Genomic DNA, 24,579 nt, shown 5'->3' on the forward strand with positions numbered 1-24,579 from the left:
CAAGGGTATGAAAGACGGTGGGAATGGATATCGATAGATGCCTAGTTACAGCTGTATTCAATGGTAGAGCAAATGTATAGGCTGGGGGTGGGGGTGTGGGGGGGGGGGGGGGAGGGGTGTGAAGAGAAGGCACGAGGGCAATGGAAAACCTCATCTTACTATTTTTCCATTTATACATTAACGGTACAGTAAAAGTAAAAAAATATTTATGGAATTTGACAGGTTTTCTTCACTAGCATTTGATCAATCGAGGCGCACTTACAAATCTCAACTTCCAGTACCCCATGACCACACCCAAAGCTCATTCCCATGCAAACCGAATGGCACCAAATGTACTTCTTCACAGGAAAGGATAGCTCGAATGCAGAAATGCCATTCAGTCTGGACTATTCTTACTTGCCATTTAACCATATATCATATTTGCAGTTCCTAAAGATTTGTCTGATCTGCCAAGTATTTCCAGCAATTTGCTTTTGGTATTGATAATATCGGAGGCCTGCACCTCTGTAATGCCGGTCAGTTTGCCAGATTAAGGATAACGCAACCATACAAAGCACACACAAAAATCCAAGTTTACTGTAACCACTGGTCTACCATCTATTCTACTGATATTCAATCTCAGGTTCTAGAATTCTACAATTCAGCCAAGAGGAATATCCTCCCTATCCATTTGGACAGAAATCTCATTCTTCTAAAAATGAGAAAATACACCTAACTACACTCGCAATCACTACTTGTTTACAGATGGTACAGAAGGAAGGCATTCTCAATAGTGGATACCATAATTTCCAACACAAGACTCCTTCTCCTTCCCCCAGAGATCTGGTCACATTTAACTTTGAGTTTGATATTTCAATCCAATACAGCCAGGCAGAATTCCTCTACATGACTAGTGTATTTACACAAAGCCACATCCAACATCCAACAAGACTGTTTAATTGTCTTATATGTAAGAAATAATTGCAGATGCTGGTTTAAATAGAAGGTGGACACAAAATGCTGGAGTAACTCAGCGGGTGAGGCAGAAAATCTGGAGAGAAGGAATGGGCGACATTTCGAGTCGAGACCCTTCTTCAGACTGAAGGTATCGACCCGAAACGACACCCATTCCTTCTCTCTGGAGATGCTGCATCACCCGCTGAGTTACTCCATATTTTGTGTCTAATTGTCATATACCCCGGAAACAGAAAAATAAAATTCTTATTTGCTGCTCCTTTACATGCCTTTTAAGGCAATAATATGATAAGCAATAATACAATTATCAGTAACACTATGTAACCAGACAATAACAGTGCAAACAAAAGAACATTGTGAAATCTAAATAGGCCCATAGTAGATCTGTGCCGAGGTCGGCACAAAATGCTGGAGTAACTCAGCAGTTCATGCAGCAACACTGAAGAAAATGATGTTTCGAGTGGGGACACTTCCTCAGACCGAGGTAGGATTGTGCCGTGGGGCTCAAGAGTCTGGCAGTTGATGGCATGTTGAACCTGCAGGCCACAATTCTCAGACTCCTGGACCTTCTTTCCAATGGTAGCAGCAAGATGAGAATGTGGCCATCTTTAACAACACAAATGACAGTTGAGGAAAGTCTTGAATCACAAGTATTTAGATTTATTTAAAAAATAACAATGAGTCAATTTGAAGTTATTAAAAGATACAACTAACAGATGTTATACAAGAAAAATTACATGCATTCGTGCAGGGCAAGAAACTTTGCTTTAACATCAAAGTACTGCATCCAGCATAAATGAACTTTGTATTAGTTTATCCATTTATGTATCCAAGACGTAAATATATTGTTTTATGTCTGGTGTGTATGATAGCCCATATCCTGCTACCAAGAAGTCACATGGCTGCAAAACATATTCCAGAGTACAAGCCTACAATAAAGCTTCTCACTTGATCCCTTACACACATATCTCAACATTAAGCAGACAAACACACAGGATTAAAAGTAAATCCACTCTTATCCATAGAAAATGCAAGGTCTGCATATTGGTTCAGAGGAAACTATCAAAGTACATTTTGCAATACGATGTAATTTATCTACTGCCCATTTGCAGTTCATAGATAACACTACCATATTACCCATCAACCATCTTTAATCCAGTAAAGTGATATTATATTAAAATTTCAGTGCAGCTCAACCAAGACTGATGGATAAGGATATGCTGTAGCTTTCCTTTTTTTAAATCAATAAGTGTTGATAGGGGGCCGCAATGATGGCAGCCTCTGCCTACAGTCTGTCTGTTTTTCTATCTTTTTTTAATTTTTAGTCTGTTTTAAAAGTGTGTTTTGGAAGTTTCTTTAGTTTTTCTATGTGGGGGAGGGGAATAAATTGAAGCTTTGTCCGGTCCCCGGCAGGAAATGCCGCGCCAATCCGGTTGGTGGGCCGCGAGGAGGGGGAGGTGAGGATGCGACTAGGAGAATAGTCGCATCTTCACCAGGAAGTGACTGGGAAACGGTTTCCCCCTTACCCTATCCCCTCAACTGAACACACTGAATGTCTACTGAACTGTGAGTGCGGTTTTTATGTGGTTTTGCGGTGTTTTATGTCGTTTTATGGTGGTTTAATGGTATGAAACCTGCTTGATTTTAGGTAACTAACCAAACAAACCCCATCCCTTTCTCCCCTCCTCTATTTTTATCACCCTATCCCCCACCTTAACTCACACAAATTTCTCTCCTCTCCCTCCACCGATATTCCTTCCAATTTAGCAATTGGCTAAATTAGCAAGCTTTGCAATTTCCACCTCTATCCTTATCTTACACCTTTTGCTTTTCATCACTAGCCTTTGTCCAACTATCTGCCTATTAACTCACCACCACCTGTATCTACCATTTGTCAGGCTGTTCTGCCAAAATGTCACCCATCCATGGTCTCCAGATGTTGCCTGACCCGCTGAGTTGCTCCAGAAGTATTTTTTGTAAACCTACATCTGCATTTCCTCATTTCTCCATTAAAAGCATAAATCCCCTACTCACCATTCTTAGAATTTGCCTTTTGAAAAGGACACAAGCATACATTTATAGCAATTGATAGCATGAGGTGACAGCATGGTGAAGAAAGGCACTCAGAAGCAAAGATCATAGAGGAGCAAGATAGACCACTCCTCGAAAAACGCGTAGTATGACGTGTGTGATTGTGGACGCCATTTTTTGAGGCATTTTATTGGGCTTCCCCCCCCCCACACTGTCATGGCGTCCTTATCTAAATCTTCACATCACTGCTCTGCTATCAATTGTTCTAATCGTAAATCTAAACGACCAGACCTGTCATTCTTTAGGTTCCCCAATAAAAAAGAAAGGTAAGAAAAAATTATTATTATTTTCAGTCGATATTCTGTCGTCAAAACGTTATTTTCTGTTCTCCCATCAACGGCCATTGGGAAGCTAGGTTTGTCGGTACATTAGAAAGTTATTAGACTTATTTTTAATAGATCTTTACTTACCACTATAATAAAGACAATTTTAACACTTCTGTACGTTTTTGGTTTTGTTCTTGTAGGGGATTGGTCTCCAAAATATGGCCCGCGGGGCACATTGGGCCCAGTGACCACGGGATTTTTCGAGCTCAGATTCGAGTCCGAGAACGCGGCGGCTGTTACCCGTTATATCCCTCGAATTGACGAGACATCACAAGCAAAGATCACAAGCCCGCCGTGAAGAAGGGTGCAATCAAATATTATACAACTCTGCTCTATCATCTTTGGGTGCAATGGTGGGCCAGGGGGTTCGGCGGCGGCCACAATCAAAGATACTAGAGGAGCTCTGCTCTATAATCTTTGGTCGGAATGGGACGGCTGCGCGTTATAATGTGCTATCGTTCCACTCCCTCTCCCCCTTCTCCCTGTCCCCCCTTTTCCCTGTCCCCCCTTCTCCCTCTCCCCCCTCTCCCCCTTCTCCCTCTCTTCTCTCGATCTCTCGCTCCTCTCTTCTCTCGATCTCTCTCTCCCCTCTCGATCTCTCTCCCTCTCGATCTCCCTCCCTTCCCTCTCTTCTCTCGATCTCTCTCTCTCCCCTCGATCTCCCACCCTTCCCTCTCCCTCCCTTCCCTCTCTCCCTCCCTTACCTCTTCGTGAGAGTTGGCAGCTCTGCTGTGCCTTGGGTCCAAAAGAGGATAGAAAGAAAATACTTAATGGTCTTTGTAAGAAGATTTTAATAAGCTCTTCTACATTTAAGGTAAATTGACTTATTAGAGGCAAAAAGCATCTTCAACATACAGGTCTCTCCACACAACTGAAAACAATTGAATTTAAGTGATATATCATCCATTGATCAGGCATGTAGTTATGATCATCTTTTTTCTTATTAGTTAATCCTAAATGATATCTCCTGTAATTTCAGATGTCAACAGTGGGTCCAGAATACTCGTCGACAAGATCTCCTACACCGAACTGCAGAGTATTTGTCAAATAACTGCCGTCTTATGTACATTGTGTGAAATTGTGATTTGTTAACTGCACAAAACTAATGCAAATGGCGATATATTTATTATTGTATCTACGTTGGACATTTTGCTCTTTGGTGTCAGATTGCAACCTTCACGTGGTCCGCCCTGTTTCGACAAATGCAATCAACCCGGTGTGCACAGTCAAATAAGATCAAATAGAACAAGTTGTCCTACAACTTTAGGCTGTGCACGCCATACGCAAGAAGAAGAAGTGTCAGAACGCAGTCTGAAGAAGGCTTCCGACCTGCAACGTCACCTATTCCTTTTCTCCAGAGATGCTGCCTGACCCACTGAGTTACTCCAGCATTTTGTGTCTATCTCTGTTTAGATTGGACTCGTGGGTGGAGATTGCGGCTGGTCTGGTGATCTAGAACGAGGGCTAAAGTCTCAGAATATGGGTCATGATATTTAGTAATGAGACAAGGAGCAGTTTCTTCACACAAGGGCTGGGAATCTTGGAATTCATTATCGCGTGAGATGGTAGAAGTCGAGTCCTTGAAAGGAGAGATATTTTTTTTCAAATACGAAAAGGATGAAGGATAATGGAGAGAATGTGGGAATAAGGTGTTGAGCTACAGGATCAACAATAATCTTACTGATGGTGGTGTGAACTTAGATGGCTTATCCTTGCTTCTATTTCTTACAGAGATACAGCACAGAAACAGGCCCTTTGGCCCACCGCGTCCGCTTTGACCAGCGATCCCCGAACACTAACACCATCCTACACACACTAGGGACAATTTACACTTATACCAAGCCTACAAACCTGTATGTCTTTGGAGTGTGGGAGGAAACCGAAGATCTCGGAGAACACCCATTCAGTCACGGGGAGAATGTACGAACTCTGTACAGACAGCACCCACTGTAAGGCAGCAACTTTACCGCTGCACCACCATGACGCCCTTAATTCACTAGGGCACTAGGTTACAATAAACTTCCTACATATTCCAGGAATGCATCTCATAAAAATGGGAGAGGTTTAAATGCATTGTAAAATCTGCTCAGTTTCCTAGATCGGTATTGCTCTAATGGCCTCTTTGTATCATTTTCTTTGATTTATACCATCCATTGTTCTGCATTTAGATTTTATTTTTTCCCCTGTGGATCACAAGGCACTGTTTGTTTCAGGAGTGACTCTAATCTCCAGCGTAATTTGACAAGACAGCCAAGAGGGCAAACACAGGCAGTTCAGAGCTGCTGCCTGTATCGCATGAGAGAACAAGAATGAGACCAACTTGTTTTTTGCAGATCATCAACACTTGACTGATATTATCAATGCCGATGGTGATTCAAGGAGACTCAACCAGGTGGTGGTTCACAAAGGTCCATGCCCATTGTTCCTCATGGCATGCCACCAGCCTCAACAGATCACCTAGTCAGAGAGTCTCACAGCGTAGAAGCAGGCCCTTCAGCTCAACTTGCCCACGCTGGCCAACATGTCCCATCTACACTGGTCCCACATGCCTGCATTTGGCCCATACCCCTCTAAACTTGTCCTAACCATCAAATAACCTAACAGAACTGTCATATGAGGAAAGATTGAAAAGACTAGGCTTGTATTAACTGGAGTTTAGAAGGATGAGGGGGATCTTATCATATTGTTTACAGTGTACTATGTTTACAGATTCTGTTGTGCTGCTGAAAGTAAGAATTTAATTGTTCTATCTGGGACAAGCTAGATGCAGGAAATTGTTTTACATGACAATAAAACACTCTTGTTAGATGCAAGGGGATGTTATAGAAACATATAAATGAATAAAAGGAGTGAACAAGCTAGATACAGGAAAAATGTTCCCAATGTTGGGCGAGTCCAGAACCAGGGGCCACAGTCTTAGAACAAAGGGGAGGCCATTTAAGACTGAGGTGAGAAAAAACTTTTTCACCCAGAGAGTTGTGAATTTGTGGAATTCCCTGCCACAGAGGGCAGTGGAGGCCAAATCACTGGGTGGATTTAAGAGAGAGTTAGATAGATCTCTAGGGGCTAGTGGAATCAAGGGATATGGGGAGAAGGCAGGCACGGGTTATCGATTGGGGCTGATCAGCCATGATCACAATGAATTGTGGTGCTGTCTCGAAGGGCCAAATGGCCTCCTCCTGCACCTATTTTCTATGTTTCTAGAACACTCATCCAGCAATCCTCGAGACCACCAGCTCATCCCGTAGTCAATTCATCAGCTTTTCCATAAGAACTTCCATCAGTTCTTCCAAAAGAATGACAATCAGCCAATCTCAATTACCCTCAGCCCATCACGCAGCCCCTTAATTCACCCAGAAGTCTGAACTATTGAATGCTTACTGCATCTCTTTTCATGTCGGCAAGTTAATATCCAGCTGCATGAACCATGTGAAAAGGGAATAAATAGATGCATGTGGTGCAGTGATTTGTGCAGCACTATAGGCCTGGAGGCCAAGAGGAGTTCACCATTGAATGGAGTTTGAACGGGGGGCTTGAGGCCCCCGACCGAGGAAGAACAAAAGGAAGGGACTTGAACTTTATTTCGCCTTCCATCACAGTGAGGAATGTGTAGGACTCACTGTGGTGAATGTCCGTATTAAAATGTGTTTTTGAGTGCTGTTTCTTTTAATTGTATGACCGACCTGGCCAATGAAATTCCTCGTATGTTGCAAAACATACTTGGCAAATAAAATCTGATTATGATTCTGAAAAGCCTTTCCCTTCCATACTCTTTCCTCTTTGATCTTTTTGCAGTTGACTGCCTTTCTGTACCTCCCCAGAACCTCCCCAGAGGCTCTGGGAGACACAAGGTTCAAGAGGGAACACAAAAAGCCTAATTAGGAAGAATATTAAGAGTAAGATTTTCAATTAAAATACTGTAATTGATGGAACCTTGCCTTTAAATTGGTTCTTGGATGAAACCCTGATGGTTCTCACATTGTCTCTTTAAATTTACTCTCCTTTTCACACTTGCATTAAAACACACAGCCACCGCCATTCACAGTGATACTGCCCGGCAGTCTCATAATTACAGTCAACACAGCCGCCTTGACAGCCACACAAAATGATGTAAATAAAAATTGTTTTCCTTGTTTAAGAAGTTCAATTTAGAATTATTTGAAATTGTGGGGGTTGCTACAAAATACTGCTGACCCACAAATGTGTTGCTATGAGACATTCACTTTTATAAAATCCATGTCTCAAAAAAAGCAAGAAGGTGCCCATGTTATTTGACCAACTTATCAGATGAATTTAAATATGTAGGTATGCATGCATTAGTTTTGCTCCTAATTCCCTTTTCGAAATCATTAATATATATGGTAAACTGTTGCGGCCCCAACACCAAGCCTTGCGGCAAAAAAATCCAGAAGATTAGTCAAACATGATTTCCCTTTCATAAATCCATGTTGACTTGGACTAATTCTTTTACTGCTATCCAATTGCCCCATTATTACATCTTTAATAATTGACCCCAGCATCTTTCACACCACCAAAGTCGGGCTAACTGGTCTGTAATTCCCCGTTTTCTCTCACGCTCCTTTCTTGAAAAGTGGGATAGCATTAGCTATCCTCCAATCCACAGGAACAGATCGTATATCTATTGATCGTTGGAAAATGATCATATGTATAAATATATATGTATGTGTATATATGCATGTATATGTATATGTGTGTATGTTTATATATGTGTGTATGTATGCATATAAATGTATCCATATGTATGTATGCATTTGTATGTGTGTATATATGTATGTGTATACGTGTGTATGTATGTATGTGTATATATGTATGTTTATATATGTATGTGTATATATATATGTATGTGTATAAATATATATATATGCATATCTTTATTATTACTATATAAGTAATTGCCTTTATGGTTTATGTACATCATCTTACAAGACAAAATGAATTAATAGTGATTATTTAAATCAAAGTTGCTTCTGATCCATGAGAATAAACTTTATTATCTCTAACTTGCCTCTCACACACAGACACACATTCATATAAATATATATACGTTAAATTTAATTTTGTGCAGTGTGTGTTGAAGCAATACAAGGGAAACTGCACAATACAATGCAAGGGAAACTACGCAAAGGAGGGGGCTGTTCCCGCAACAAGATACTCGAGGATCTTTGCTTTGGATCAAAGATTATAGAGGAGCTCTATAATCTTTGCTTTGGATCACAGCGGGTGGCATACCGGAAGTCGCGTGTCGCATTAAGAAATGGCGTCACGTCACGTACTACACGTCAGTCCATTGGATTTCGGAGGAGTGGTCTATCTTGCTCCTCTATCTTTGCTCAGAAGGATGCAGGGCACTGGAATTCATTGCTTGAAAAGGATGGCAGGGACGAGAGCTTGCCTCGTGTATAAACAGTATTTATGTGTACCTAAAGATCTGTAAACTACACACCCAGCCACAGAACTTGTTTACTTACATCTGACATGTACCAGAATGGTTTCAGATGCAGTAAATTTACCATTATTTGTGATGTGGATGATGCAGGCAAGGCAAACATTCATTAGCTATCATTTGCCTTGAAGCGGGGTTGATGAGCTATTATGAATTGTTGCAGTCTGGCAAAATTACTTTGTGGTATTGAAAGCTACAGAATGTTGCCCCAGCAGCAAAGGAATAGGGAATCTGTTGAGAGATTGATGGCACAAATCTTGCACAGGTTGTCATGTCAGGGATGCCATTAACATTTACCTACTTTCCACATTAGCATAAGCAATAGTGGTATCGGGAGGAGGAGCCATCTTGGGGAACGGCTGCTAACCAGCAGCCGTCCGTTTAATCCATTTTTCCCCCAGTTTTTTTAGTAAGTCTTGTTTTTCGTTTGTAGGAGAAATGGACTTCTTAATGTGGGGGGAAGGAGGTAATCTTACTTCTAGGTCCCTACCTGGTCGGTGAGGCAGCTTTTTCTCCGGGCTGCCTGTCGACCCGTCCTCGTGGCCTACCAGCGGGCTTGGAGCATGGTTTCCTGGCGGGGACCGCCCAACACCTCGGCTTCGTTGGCGGCACAGCGCTGGAGCGCTATCGTGGAGCGGAGCGGGCGATGCCTTGCCTGGGTCGCCTCGCTGGATCGACGCGCTGGAGCTCCGGTGAGCTGTGACCGCTGTGTTCAACACCTCCGGGCTGCGGGTCTGCGGAGAGGGCGGCGCCGACTTTAACATCGGGAGCCTGGGAGCTCCAACCCGGTGCGTCCCTGTCGGCTTCGGAAGCCGACAATCCCCTGCTAGGAAGCGGCCGTTCCAGGTGGCCCAGCCACTGTGAGGACTCTCCCGACGCCGGGGCAACTGCACCCGGCCAGAACGGCCAGGAACATCGGGCCTCCGTAGAGGCAATAGCGGTGGCCACAATAGGCCTGACTTTTGGGAGAACTGGGGTTGGGGACTGGACTCTGTGCCTTCCCCCACAGTGGTAACCACTGTGGGGGGATGATTTTTTTGTATGTAGTTACTATGTTAGTCTGTGTCCAAGGTGGCTGTCGGAAGGGAGAGTGGACGCTGGCGCGCTTTAGCTGCCGCTGCTCTCTTCACATTGTGTTTTTTTGATTTTGTGTTTTTGGAGCGATTTCTATCTTTAATTTGTATATTGATGATGTCCTTATTATTTATTTTTCTCCGACTATATGTTGTTTTCTCTTCTGTTAATCTTTGTAAGGTGTCCTTGAGATTTGAAAGGCGCCCGAAAATAAAATGTATTATTATTATTATTATAGGCAAGGCCGTCAATATGATAGGTATCATCCTATGTGTGTGAATGTGTGTGAGTGACTGGTAGTGGTCGGAGGGGCCGTAGGCGCAGATTGGCAGCCACGCTTCCGTCAGTCTGCCCCAGGGCAGCTGTGGCTACAGAAGTAGCTTACCACCACCGAGTGTGACTGAGGAGTGAATGAATAATGCGATGTAAAGCGCCTTGAGTATTAGATAGGCCCGACTATGGGTGAACATTGGGGATGGGACTGGACTTTGTGCCTTCCCCCATAATGGGAACCATTGTGGGGGGATGTTTTTATGTTGAAGCTATTTATTATTGCTATGTTTGTATTCTTTTTTATGTGCTGCATTGGCAAAAAGAATTTGACTACACCTAGGTGTATGTGACAATAAATCAACCATTGAACCTTTGACCTTTGATATAAATCCCATCCATTATTATTATTATTATCCTATTAGACTTGGCAAAGAACTGCTGTGTATTTTGTAGATGTACTTTCAGCTAGTATGCCGCAATGCAGAAAGTGAACATTAAGTATGATTGAAGTATCATTGTAATATTAAGTGTGCTGGATCAAGTAGAATATTGTATCCTTGGATAGTGCTAACATTAAACAGTGGAGAAACTCCTTTAATTAATCAACTAAAGGGTATTCCTTAATTATGCCTTTTAGATGGTGGAAAAACAGATTTCAAGATGCAACTCAGTTGGCACAAGAGAGCTAGCCTCTGGCATGCTCCACAGTACTTGCATAGCTTTCCCAGTTACATTTCCAGGCAACAGTGACCCCTAGGAATAATATCATGGGGGGCATGTGAGGGATTGGGGGAAGAAATAATTAAACAATAATCCAATGTTAAGCATAAAGGATGGGTAGATTCTCACTTGTTAAAGATAGTTATTACCAAGCAATTCTATGGGCAAAATTTTACTCGTCACTTATGAGTTGCATGCCTGTACATTTACTGTCTTCGTGCTTGCAGATATGAGCAACTTCATTCTGAAGTTTCAAGTCTCTGCAAACATCCCACTTCTGACCTAATGACAAAAGGAAGATTGAGAAAACTGAATTATGTGGCCCAGGAACTACATTGGAAACAATGCCTTGGGACCAAGATAATTGTCCACCAATAAATTCAATCATACAGCATGGAAGCTGGTCCTTCAGCCCAACTTTGCCATGACAACCAAGATGCCCCATCTACATTAGTCCCACCTGCATGTTTGGCCCATATCATTCCTATCCATTAACCTGTCCAAATAATCTCAACTTTTTTTAGGCCAAATGCAACTAAGAAAAATATAAATTTCCCCATGCCATTCATTAACTTTCTTAAGTGCATCTGTAATCTCCAATTGTAAGTTATCTTGCAATTTCTAAAATCACTGATGTACATCAATGTTGTATTTTCCTTTGCGTTTTAATGGGAAGTAATTTTGCTTTAGTTCCTTTTTGTGCCAGAAAAATTCAATTATCCTAAAGGTGTAGCCATTTTGCTATTGCACAACATGAATTAGATGATGCAGTATATGCAAATTAAAATATTCTGCTCTGCTTTTATGACAAAGATGTGCTTGGGGCCTGGTTTGCTTTCATGTGGTTTGACAACATTCTGCATCAACATTTATTGGGCAGTGGGAATGGTTGTTGATTCTGATGCAAATAAAAATCTGACAAAATATTCCATGTCTATTTTTGTTAACCCGATCTATAAATTGTGACTTAGCTTTGAGATCTAAAGAAAGAGGACTTGCTTGTTTAGAGTTACACATACTTGTAGACAAGTGGGAATTTCATCTCAGATCATCTATATAATTAAAACTCAAATCTTGACCACTTCCTGTTTGCACTGCATATTGATTTTAGAAAAAACGCTACCACTTACAACTGTGATTTTTGGCCATCTTACTCAGAGTCCCCCTCCGCTGCGCAGGACAAGAGGATTTTTCCCATCGATGAAAATTAAAAGACTTATTAATTTTCAAAAAATGTTGAGATTCTCTCTCCTGTCAATCACAACATGAAGCCCACGCCCTTTCTGATGGGAGGGGGGAGGGACTATAAAACCCGGAAGTGTGGATGTGCCTCACTCACTGCAGGATGGGGGAGCTAGAGGTCACGACTCAGTCCGAGCTGTGAATAACACTGAACACATGTCTACTAAACTGTGGGTGGCTTTACTGACCTGTAAGTGCCCTTAATGTGGTCAGAAAATGTAGTTTGAAGATGCAGTTTGAAAATGCAAAAGTGGTGTGCCTTATTGATAAGTGGCGTGCCTTATTGATAAGTGGCGTGCCTTATTGATAAGTGGCGTGCCTTATTGAAAAGTGGCGTGCCTTATTGAAAAGTGGCGTGCCTTATTGAAAAGTGGCGTGCCTTATTGAAAAGTGGCGTGCCTTATTGAAAAGTGGCGTGCCTTATTGAAAAGTGGCGTGCCTTATTGAAAAGTGGCGTGCCTTATTGAAAAGTGGCGTGCCTTATTGAAAAGTGGCGTGCCTTATTGAAAAGTGGCGTGCCTTATTGAAAAGTGGCGTGCCTTATTGAAAAGTGGCGTGCCTTATTGAAAAGTGGCGTGCCTTATTGAAAAGTGGCGTGCCTTATTGAAAAGTGGCGTGCCTTATTGAAAAGTGGCGTGCCTTATTGAAAAGTGGCGTGCCTTATTGAAAAGTGGCGTGCCTTATTGAAAAGTGGCGTGCCTTATTGAAAAGTGGTGTGCCTTATTGATAAGTGGCGTGCCTTATTGGAAAGTGGCGTGCCTTATTGAAAAGTGGCGTGCCTTATTGAAAAGTGGCGTGCCTTATTGAAAAGTGGCGTGCCTTATTGAAAAGTGGCGTGCCTTATTGAAAAGTGGCGTGCCTTATTGAAAAGTGGCGTGCCTTACTGAAAAGTGGCGTGCCTTATCATATCATATATCATATCTATCTATATATTAACCATATGACCATATAACAATTACAGCACGGAAACAGGCCATCTCGGCCCTACAAGTCCGTGCCGAACAACTTTTTTCCCTTAGTCCCACCTGCCTACACTCATACCATAACCCTCCATTCCCTTCTCATCCATATGCCTATCCAATTTATTTTTAAATACCAACGAACTTGCCTCCACCACTTCCACTGTAAGCTCATTCCACACCGCTACCACTCTCTGAGTAAAGAAGTTCCCCCTCATGTTACCCCTAAACTTCTGTCCCTTAATTCTGAAGTCATGTCCTCCTGTTTGAATCCTGAAGCGCCGAGGATGCGAGGCCTCACAGTCTCTGATGGGGCCACTTTCACAGACTTAACCGTGAGCGGCCCCCGCGTTTAACCAGGGCTCTGGTAACTCGGCATATGGTGGGTCCAAACCCTTAATAATCTTATGTTTCAATAAGATCCCCTCTCATCCTTCTAAATTCCAGTCTATACAAGCCCAGTCGCTCTATTCTTTCAACATATGGCAGTCCCGCCATCCTGGGAATTAACCTTGTGAACCTAAGCTGCACTCCCTCAATAGCAAGAATGTCTTTCCTCAAATTAAGACCAAAACTGCACACAATGAACTGATGAACAAGGACCCCCAGATCCCATTATACTTCCCCTTTTTCCTAACTCGACACCATTCAAATAATAATCTGCCTTCCTGTTCTTGCCACCAAAGTGGATAACCTTACATTTATCCACATTAAACTGCATCTGCCCACTCACCCAACCTGTCGAAGTCACCTTGCATCATCATAGCATCCTTCACAGTTCACACTGCCACCCAGCTTTGTGTCATCTGCAAATTCACTAACATTACATTTAATACCTTCATCTAAATCATTAATGTATATTGTAAATAGCTGCAGTCCAACACTGAGCCTTGCGGTACCCCACTAGTCACAGCCTGCCATTCTGAAAGGGACCCGTTACTCCCTACTCGTTGTTTCCCGTCTGCCAACCAATTTTATGTCCATGTCAGTACCCTACCCCCAATACCATGTGCTCTAATTTTGTCCACCAATCTCCTATGTGAGACCATATCAAAGGCTTTCTGAAAGTCCAGGTACACTACATCCACTGGTTCTCCCTTGTCCAGTTTCCTAGTTACATCCTCAAAAAATTCCAGAAGATTAGTCAAGAATGACCCCCCCCCCCACCATATAAGTCTCAAAATGTGGTAATGGTGGTTCACTCAATTTTTTTTTTAAGTCCCACTACAATCAAGCTGTGGATTGTTTCCTACAATATTTGAACAACAATAAGATTAGCAAGTGAAATAAATCAATCTTCTGGAGTTTGCCATGGAGCAAACTGCAACTCTATTATTTGGGCTACCTCCATCATAACACAAAGTAAACCCCTGGCAATATTTAGACTTAATGACAATATTCCACGCAATGTCATCGCCTGTGAACTGATGCGTACTGGTAACCGTTGGTCTACAATAAAGAACACTGGATAAGAATATTGAAACAAAAATGGGAGTTCAGTTTCTTGTCATGTGTACGAGGTACAATGAAAAGCTTTTGTTGCATGCTAACCAGCTGGCAGAAAGACAATACATAATTACAATGGAGCCATTTACAGTATATAGATAATTAAGGGAATAACATTTAGTGCAAGGTAAAGCCAGCAAAGTCCATTCAAGAATAGTCCGAGGGTCACCAAAGAGGTAGATATTAGTTCAGCACAGCTCTCTGGTTGTGGTGGGATGATTCAGTTGACTGATAACAGCTGGGAAGAAACTGTCCCTGAATGTGGTGGTGTGTGCTTTCACACTTCTATACCTTTTGCCTGATGGGAGAGGGGAGACAAGGGAGTGGCCAGGGTACAGCTTGTTCTTGATTATGCTGCAGGCCTTGCCGAGGCAGCACGAGGTATAAATGAAGTCCATAGAAGGGAGTTTGATTTGTGTGATGGTCTGGACTGCATCCACAATTTGCTGCAATGTCTTGCTGTCTTCGATGGAGCTGTTCCCAAATTTGCGGAAATTGTGGAGAGTTGTAGGGGACATGCTAAACTTCCTAAACCTTCCACGGGAGTAGAGGTGTTGGTGTGCTTACTTGGTCACTGCTTCAATATGGGCGATCCAGGAGAAGTTATTGGTGATGTTGAGTCCTAGGAATTTGAAGTTTTCAACCATCTCTACTTCAGCACCATCAATGTTTAGCTTCCTGAAGTCAATCTCTATCTCCTTTTAGGCTGTGGGCCAAGCATCAAAAATGTCTAGAAATCGATTTTCATGACCTACGTCATGGAACTACATTAAATTTTCCACAGGTTTAGATGAAATATAATTTAGAAGGATGTCATAACTCGTCAGTGCCAAAAGTTGCACATTAATTAAACTAATTAGAAAATGAGATCAGGAAAGTAAGCGCCATCTAGTGGCCAATGCCCATATTACACCATGGGCAGCCTATTTCCGTGTTGCAGTCCATTTAAACTATATTATACCTCTATATATATATGACATGTAAATATGACTGTAATCATATATAATCAAGTATAATTATATTATATAAAAATAATATGATTAATATAATTTTTTAATGGCACTGTCGCAGAGGTCCAGCCTAATTAATGGGTGAGGGCAGTTCTTGTGGGTTTATCCCTTTACTGAACCCCACTGACTGCCAGTGTGCAGTGGGGGGTCATCGCCATAATGGGACTGGGGCAGTTCCAGGCTGGGGGACAGTCCTGCAAGGCATCTTCCAGTTGCTTTAATAGGAAATGTAATGAGACTGCAGCAGAGGTCCTAGGTTTTAAGGGCTCATGCACCTGCCTAATTAAAGGGTCAGGACAGATCCTCTGGGTTCCCCCCGTTTACTGAACCCCACTGACTGCCATAGTGGGGAGAATGGGGGTAACGGCCATAGTGGGACTGGGAGCAGGGCCAGGCTGGGTGACAGACCTGTAAGAAACCCGTCTTATTTGTGATGTAAATGTGACATCCTGACCAAGAATCGAATGTTCTGATGTTTACTCGATGAGTATTAATTTTAAGCTACAATGAGCCTATATTTATGTTGGAGATGATCCACGGCTTCGCATTCGCGAATCGGCCGCTTCTTAATTGAGACCGCGGCTTCACTATGTTAAGTACATAGGCCCCGCACTTTTTCCGGGTAAGTTATCGCAGGCAGCTCCGAGAATAGATGTTAAAGAAAACTTATTAGACTTCAACAAGCTAGCATTAGAGAAAATGTTTAATTTACTTTGTTATGGATACACATAGTTTAGGCCCTCAACTTCATGAATGAGTGAACAAATGAACAGCCTCCAAATCTCATTTTTTCACATTATAAAAGGGTGCAATTAAATTAAAGTCCATACAGATTAAGTGTAATAAATTCAGACTTTAGATCTTACCTTTCAGTTCCAGTTGATTCACAAAGTTTGACTGCAGCACCTCAGCAGGGAAGTTCCTTTCAAGGCTTTGTTCCTCTTCTGTCGACTTAGCTGCACATTCTTCAGACTTCTTAATGCTTTTCTCACTAAATTCAATTATCCTGCTGCAAGTTTCCACGGCATGTATTCCACAGAACAACAAAGAACCGTCATCGGAATCTCCAGTAAAACAGGCATCAGTGAAGTCCTCTCAGCTGTGTGCTCCCTGCCTAACTGGCCTGAAATAAAGCGCGTGATTGACCAACTGGCGTCCGACTCAATGTCAAACGTGCTTTGATGGGACTAAAAATGCCCGAAAAATGTCCGTTTTTTCTCTAATTTAATAAAAATGTGCACGTTTTGTTCTTGACGAGTTTCAGGGATGATTTATATAATTTTTTACACAATGTGAGAAAATTTCATGTAGTTCCGTGAGTTGGGTCACGAAACTGCACAAAAAAAGCTCCTCGGTCCACAGCCCATTTGTCTTGCCAACATTGAGATAAAGGTTGTCTCGACACCAGGTTCCTGATCTCACACGACACATTTAAAACATTTTTCCTCACCACAAAGCAATTTATTTTTGCCATTCAATAGTACATTTCTGTACTGATCTGCTGCATATTTGCATGCTAAAATGTGTATAAATCATGAAATTTGCTGAGATATAAAGCATTAGGTGACCTTGGAATAAACAGATTTTAAAAAGTTTTAGCTAAAGCAATGCATCAAGAACCTATTACACACCTATTCCAACATGCACAATTACAGGAACAGAGTGTCCCAAATGTATAACCGTACAACATTCCCAGAGAGTTAATATAATGCAAGTTTGTTCATCAAAATTTTAAGACAAAAGTTAAAGTAGTGAAAATGATTAAAGCCTGGTTACTACTCACACTAGTCTCAGCCTATGGTTGCATAGGCTTCTTTAATCCCAACTTGAAATGTTATTGATCAAAAGTCCAAAATTTCATAGCCAATTAGCAAATACAATGAAGAACATGGCACATCTTATGGGATGGCCATCGGTCTCATATCCTCCAGCAGTACAAATACAAGAAAGCACATAATCAATTTGTTTTCATTGTATTTTTAACAACTCCAGCAATAAGTGCATGAACTGTATATTTCAAGACAAAAACTGTCTTTTGAACATTAAATTTGGCTTTGAAGAATATGCAATTCTACTACAATGGCGCAAGTTCATAAAATGCATTCTGGGTTTTCCACATTGTTCACAAAAATTCTCCTGCTTTGTTTTCCTTTTTAAGATGTGCACCCCAACAACATTTTGGCTAATTTCCCTTGCTGCTACAAATATGTCACCTGCATCAGCAGGCTCTTGTAATAATGCAGCATCTCTTAGTTGCTCTAGAACTGTGCAAGAATCAGCATAAAACAAATAGCCAGCATTTATTTTGTGGCACTTGCAGCACAATGCTCTCAATTTGCTCCTCCATCTTTGTCCAGCAAAAAAAGTACACGGAACATTCCAAATATTACTCCCATCATTGACACAAGCTTGATGAGCACCATTAGTCATGGTCAAATTCTGCAGATTACATACCATTGTTATTACTTATGGATTAATATTATAACCTTCAATAATCAGTTCATTGGTAAGCTTTATAAATACCAAATTTGTTTAAACAATGATATTCTATATTCCACTCGAGTTATTTAACGTCTTCTAAAAAATTTGTCACAAACTTATATCAGAGAAGCAGGTTGAAACATTGTGGTTGATCTGCTGCCACACAAGCAACCAGCTTTTTTCAGAATAATGGAAATACCTATATTATAAAGAATTCTATTTCATTATCTGACAAAGATATATAAATAACACTCACTTCAAAATAATAGCTTTAGCATCTGTTATTGAGTCAGAAAAAGATTCCCATCGTAAAGGTTTTCAAAGCGCACCCTTACAAATAATTTTAAGAAGGAACTGCAGATGCTGGAAAATCAAAGGTAGACAAAAATGCTGGAGAAAGTCAGCAGGGGAGGCAGCATCTATGGAGCGAAGGACATTGGCGACGTTTCGGGTCAAAGCCCTTCTTCAGAAAGATAAGTGATCACTAGAATACATTTCAAACTACATTCCATAATTACAATATTTAAATTAAAAATATTAATTCCCTGGATGAGAGTATTAAAATTTACATTTAATGCCCATGTTGTGCAGCTTAATTTAAATGTAGCAATAAACAATGTAATAATCATAATTTAACTATTGCAACAGGAAGCTGTTCAGGTATTAAGTAAAGAGCCTGTCCCACTTAGGCGATTTTTTTTTCAGCGACTGTCAATCGTAGCAGGTCGCCATAAAAGCAGCAACTGGACCACCCCCTACGACAATGTCTGTGACAACCTATCACCTAGTCGACGTCAAGCTACCGACAACCAACAACCCATTAGGACGTCCACCTACGACCACAGACAACCAAAGTGAACCTACATCCACCAGCGACAAGCAACAATCAGCCTCCATATAACATTCGGCAGGTTAGCTTCCATCCCGTAGCTCTTGGGACCCAGATTCAATCCTCACCTAGGGTGCAGAGTTTACACGTCTGCAGCAAGATGCTGCAGATGTTCTACCAATCGGTGGTAGCCAGTGCCATTTTCTTCACTGCCGTGTGCTGGACAGCAGGACGAAATCTACAGACGCTAACAGGTTTATTAAACATCTCAAACTGTACAATTCCTCCGTCTTGCCCCGCCCCCACCCCTCCCAAAAAAAAACCTTTGGCCATCCAGATCCTTTCCACTCATCACTTTAATTTTGTGGATCTTGTGTATTATGACTGTTGGCAGATCAATTTCCCTCCTGTAATCAAATTCTATTGTATTGTATGTTCTCTCAGTGATCAAGTAAGTTCTTCTGGACATTCTGGTTGCCTCCCATGTCACGGTGGGAAATTAATTGGCAATGCAAGTTGTACCTCTGTGTTAGTAATGCCAAAGTGAATCAAATGGGAATTAATGGGCACGAGGAAGATAACAAGTTACAGGAGTTTAGGGAAAGAGAATGGGATTACTCCAAGTTACAGTGTGGATGAAACTGGTTACTTCTGTGTTGTTACAAGTACAAGGCAAGGTTATTTGCATTACTGCACCACAATCCCTTGTTGAACCAGTTTATCCCAAAGATAGAACAGAGCGGTTTAGCCCTAGTAATTGACCGAGTTGCACATTGTTTTTAAACCAAATTGTGCATATTGTTTGACATCATTACACATGCCCAGTGGCTTAATGGACTATGCCAAGAACAATTTCATCTCTCGAATCCATCCACATGTTCCAAGCCTGTTTCAGTGAATAAACGTTACCCCAAATCTATCTTCTAAACTGGAATTCATTCAAAGGTCCACTTGCTTGGTCCCAAGACATGTTAGTTCATCACTTGCGCCCAAAATAATTGTTAACACAATCTATTCAACTGAAAAATTCCCCATTTATAAATTCACCATCTTCCTTCTCCATCTCCAATCTTCAATTATGCCAGTTTTCTTTCAGTACCCAACTGAAAATTTTAATCACAACCACTGGTGTTCCTCCTCAAGTCTCTTCCCTCAGAATATCCAATTATGAACCATGGTGTCAACTTTTGCAGGACATTACTTCTTTGAAATGCCTTGGACATCCTATTACATTAAAAGCTTCTGCACTAGTTCGTACAAAATGGAATTCTGCTTTACTGCAGTAATGGGTCAAGGAAAGAACGTTCATGTCATGGCCCTTTTTCCACCACCACGCACGTTCATAATTCACCACCCAAAATTGAAATGTAGAAAGGCTTTTTTCAACTAGTGTTTCTAGATCCGTGCTCAGATGTGTTACAAAAAAAAATCACAACATCATTTACCAAGGAACACAATTCCACACAACAAAGGGGTCATCTCTCTATACAGACCAATGATTACTATGCCTCCAGTGGGCTATCAATGGAAAGCTTGGTTAACTGGACAAAAGATCATGACATTCTAACAAAAAAAAAAAATTGCTTCTCATGAAAAGAGGCAGGCAAAATCAAGTTTAAGATTAGTCTGGTCTTTTTTCAGCAAAGTGATCCAAGGTGCATCAGCAGTATTACCAAGTGAATTTGCCATTAATTTGCTCTTTGATGCTCAATTTCAATCTCACCATGACCAGAGCTCAACCATGGGAGCAAATACAAAAACGAATATTCCACAAGCAAATTAAAATAGTGCTTATGACCACTTTTGACCAAGTATGATAACATGGAAAAATAAAACTCAATGGAAAATTAATGGAAAAAATCTCTACTGTAATATGAAAGTGCCCAGACTTTTTAATGAACTTTTCTTCAATCCACTACACCATTGCAAGAGCGTTCGTGGACATTGTTATTCACAAACATCTTTGATTTCTCCCTTCTCTATTATGATGTTCCCACCTACATTAAGATGACCATCATCCCAGTGTCAAAGAAAATAAACTTAAGTGTGCCTTAATGACTACTGTCCAGTGGCTCTGACATTTACCATGGTTCTTCAAAAGACTGGTCGTAGTACACATACTCCAGCCTCCCAGGCTGCCTTGACCCACTGCAATTCACCGAGCATTGCAAATGCGATCGCAGTGCATGCCCTGGCCCTACATTCATCCCTGAAACATCAAGGTCTCAAGAACACCCATTGCCAACTACTTTTAATCATCTACAGCTCAACGTTCAACACTACAATACTAATCAATCTCATTTCCACACTCTCAGACCTCGGAGTGAGCACCCCTCCTCTGCAACCGATTCCTCAACTTTTTCACCAACAGATTGCAAAGCAGCACAGCTAGGTGGCAAAGCATCCTCCACAATAATTCGCAACACTGATGCCCCACAAGGATATGTTCACAGCTCCTTAATTTTATGATACGATAGAACTTTATTTATCCCAGGAGGGAAATTGGTCTGCCAACAGTCATAAAACTCAAGATATGAAACATTAAATTAAAGTGAGTTCAAGTTCAAGTGAGTTTATTGTCATGTGTCCCTGATAGGACAATGAAATTCTTGCTTTGCTTCAGCACACAAAACATGGTAGGCATTTACTACAAAACAGATCAATGTGTCCACATACTGTAATATAAATATATACACACATGAATAAATAAAATGATAAAGTGCAAAGGACTGATAATTGGTTATTAATAATCAAAGTTTTGTCCGAGCCAGGTTTAATAGCCTGATGGCTGTGGGGAAGTAGCTATTCCTGAACCTGGTTGTTGCAGTCTTCAGGCTCCTGTACCTTCTATCTGAAGGTAGCAGGGAGATGAGTGTGTGCCCAGGATGGTGTAGGTCTTTGATGATACTGCCAGCCTTTTTGAGGCAGCGACTGTGATAAATCCCCTCGATGGAAGGAAGATCAGAGCCGATGATGGACTGGGCAGTGTTTACTACTTTTTGTAGTCTTTTCCTTTCCAGGGCGCTCAAGTTGCCAAACCAAGCCACGATGCAACCGGTCAGCATGCTCTCTACTGTGCACCTGTAGAAGTTAGAGAGTCCTCCTTGACAAACCGACTCTCCGTAGTCTTCTCATGAAGTAGAGGCGCTGATGAGCTTTCTTGATCTTAGTGTTCTCGGACCAGGAAAGATCTTCAGAGATGAGCACGCCCAGGAATTTGAAGCTCTTGACCCTTTCAACCATGACCCGTTGATATAAACGGGGCTGTGGGTCCCCATCCTACTCCTTCCAAAGTCCACAATCAGTTCCTTGGTTTTGCTGGTGTTGAGGGCCAGGTTATTGTGCTGGCACCATATGGACAGTTGCTCGATCCCTCTTCTATACTCTGACTCATTCCCATCAGTGATACATCCCACAACAGTGATGTCGTCAGCGAACTTGATGATGGAGTTCGCACTGTGACCGGCTACGCAGTCATAAGTATAGAGTACAGCAGGGGGCTGAGCACGCAGCCTTGAGGTGCTCCCGTGTTGATTGTTATCGAGGCTGACAACTTTCCACCAATACGAACAGACTGTGGTCTGTGAATGAGGAAGTCGAGGATCCAATTGCAGAGGGATGCGCAGAGACCCAGTTCTGCGAGTTTGGTAACCAGCTTGGAGGGGATGATTGTGTTAAATGCTGAGCTGTAATCGATGAATAACAGCCTGACATACGAGTTTTTGTTGTCCAAGTGGTCCAGAACGGAGTGGAGGGCTAGCGAGATCGCATCCACCGTTGATCTGTTGTGGCGGTAAGCGAACTACAGTGGGTCCAGGTTTTTGTCGAGGTAGGAGTTGATTTGCTCCATGATCAACCGCTCAAAGCACTTCATCACCACCGGCATAAAGTGCCACTGGTCGATAGTTATTGAGGCACGTCACCTTACTCTTCTTGGGCACTGGTATAATTGATGCCCTTTTAAAGGAGGTGGGGACCTCAGACCTCAGAAGTGAGAGGTTGAAAATGTCCGTAAAAACTCCAGCCAGTTGGTCCGCACATGTTTTTAGAACACGACCAGGGATACCATCAGGTCCAGGCGCTTTTTTGAGGGTTCACCCCTCTGAAGGATTTCCCGACGTCGGCCTCTGTGACTGAGACTAAAATACCATCATAGCAAATGATGAGCTTGTTGATTCTCTTGGCGTCCACGGCCTTCACTCTGCTACCCCATCACACAACAGCGTAGATGGCACTGGCCACCACTGATTGATAGAACATCTGCAGCATCTTACTGCAGACTTTCAAAGAGCAGAACTTCCTCAGAAAGTACAGGTGGCCATCCCTTCTTAAACAGTGCCTCAGCACTTCTGGACCAGTCCAGTTTTCTGTCCAGCCAAACTCCAAAATACCTGTACTCCTTGATAAACTGTACATCCACACCCTTGATGGAGACAGGGATGTTCCTCTTTATTAACCTTGGATTAAGGATCCTTTATTAAGGAATTAACCTTGTAAACCTATGCTGCACTCCCTCAATAGCAAGAATGTCCTTCCTCAAATTAGGGGACCAAAACCGCACACAATACTCCAGGTGTGGTCTCACTAGGGCCCTGTATAACTGCAGAAGGAACTCTTTGCTCCTATACTCAACTCCTCTTGTTTTGAAGGTTCTTGTGACAAAGGCGGCATGGGATTGCCACCACCTGCAGGTACCCCAAGTGACATACTATTCAATTTGGAAAAATATTGCATGTCCTTCATTGCCACCAGATCCACACCCCAGAAATCACTACTCAGGGATGTATATTCACCAGAAATACATCACCAGTGCAAGGCAACTGACTAAGGACAATTACAAATATGCAATAAGTGCGAGACTTGCCAGAGATATTCAGATCCTGATATCAGAAGTGATAGAAGTAGAATTAGGCCATTCAGCCCATCAAGTCTACTCACCCATTCAATTGAGACCAATCTATCTCTCCCTCCCTAACCCTATTCTCCTGCCTTCTCACCAAAACCTCAGACACCTGTACTAGTCAAAAGTCGATCTCTCTGACATCTCAATCTATCTATGTCTGCCTTACCATCACCTCATGCTTTCTGCAATTCAAGCATCTGCACTTAAAAGCTCATGTCACACTCTAGTACTAAACGGCACATATTCCTCACACAGTACCCACTATTGAATTTTCACCAAGCAAATCCACTTTAATCCACGAGTAATCAAACTACCTTCAACTCCAGGAGTTTTCCCCTTTTACTCTGTTGTCTTCTCTCCTGCATTGTCCTTGCACTGTAGAGATACCATTCCTTTCAACTCCACCCAATGCATTGACCTTTGCCTTTTGGACGTATCGACAACCCAGTATAACATACACCCCGACCCTAGCAGTCACGACTTTGTGGCGCATACAACCTCTAGGCACCCACAGGCCGATGTACACTCGGGCGTGCCCTGCACACACACACACACACACACACACACACAAAACACGTGCTTGAACCTCGAGTCGAACACACCCACCCTCGGAAACATAAACCAATAGTCACAAGTGTAAATATTATGAAGTGTAATTTACTTCTTAACCAAAATGAAATCCAGTTCCAAACAAATATAATTGCTTGAGAGAGAGTTAGGGCGGATGAGATGGAGTGAGAGCGGGGA

At 42.0% G+C, this 24,579-nt stretch overlaps 1 protein-coding gene across 2 annotated transcripts in view; it reads right to left on the minus strand.

The window, feature by feature from the left end:
• Positions 1 to 24,579, minus strand: part of LOC116990966 (DAB2 interacting protein) — a 649,973-nt gene that overhangs the window by 624,953 nt on the left and 441 nt on the right. The window lies entirely within an intron of this gene.

This window comes from Amblyraja radiata, chromosome 32 (assembly GCF_010909765.2).
Source record: "Amblyraja radiata isolate CabotCenter1 chromosome 32, sAmbRad1.1.pri, whole genome shotgun sequence".
Classification (NCBI taxonomy): Eukaryota; Metazoa; Chordata; class Chondrichthyes; order Rajiformes; family Rajidae; genus Amblyraja; species Amblyraja radiata.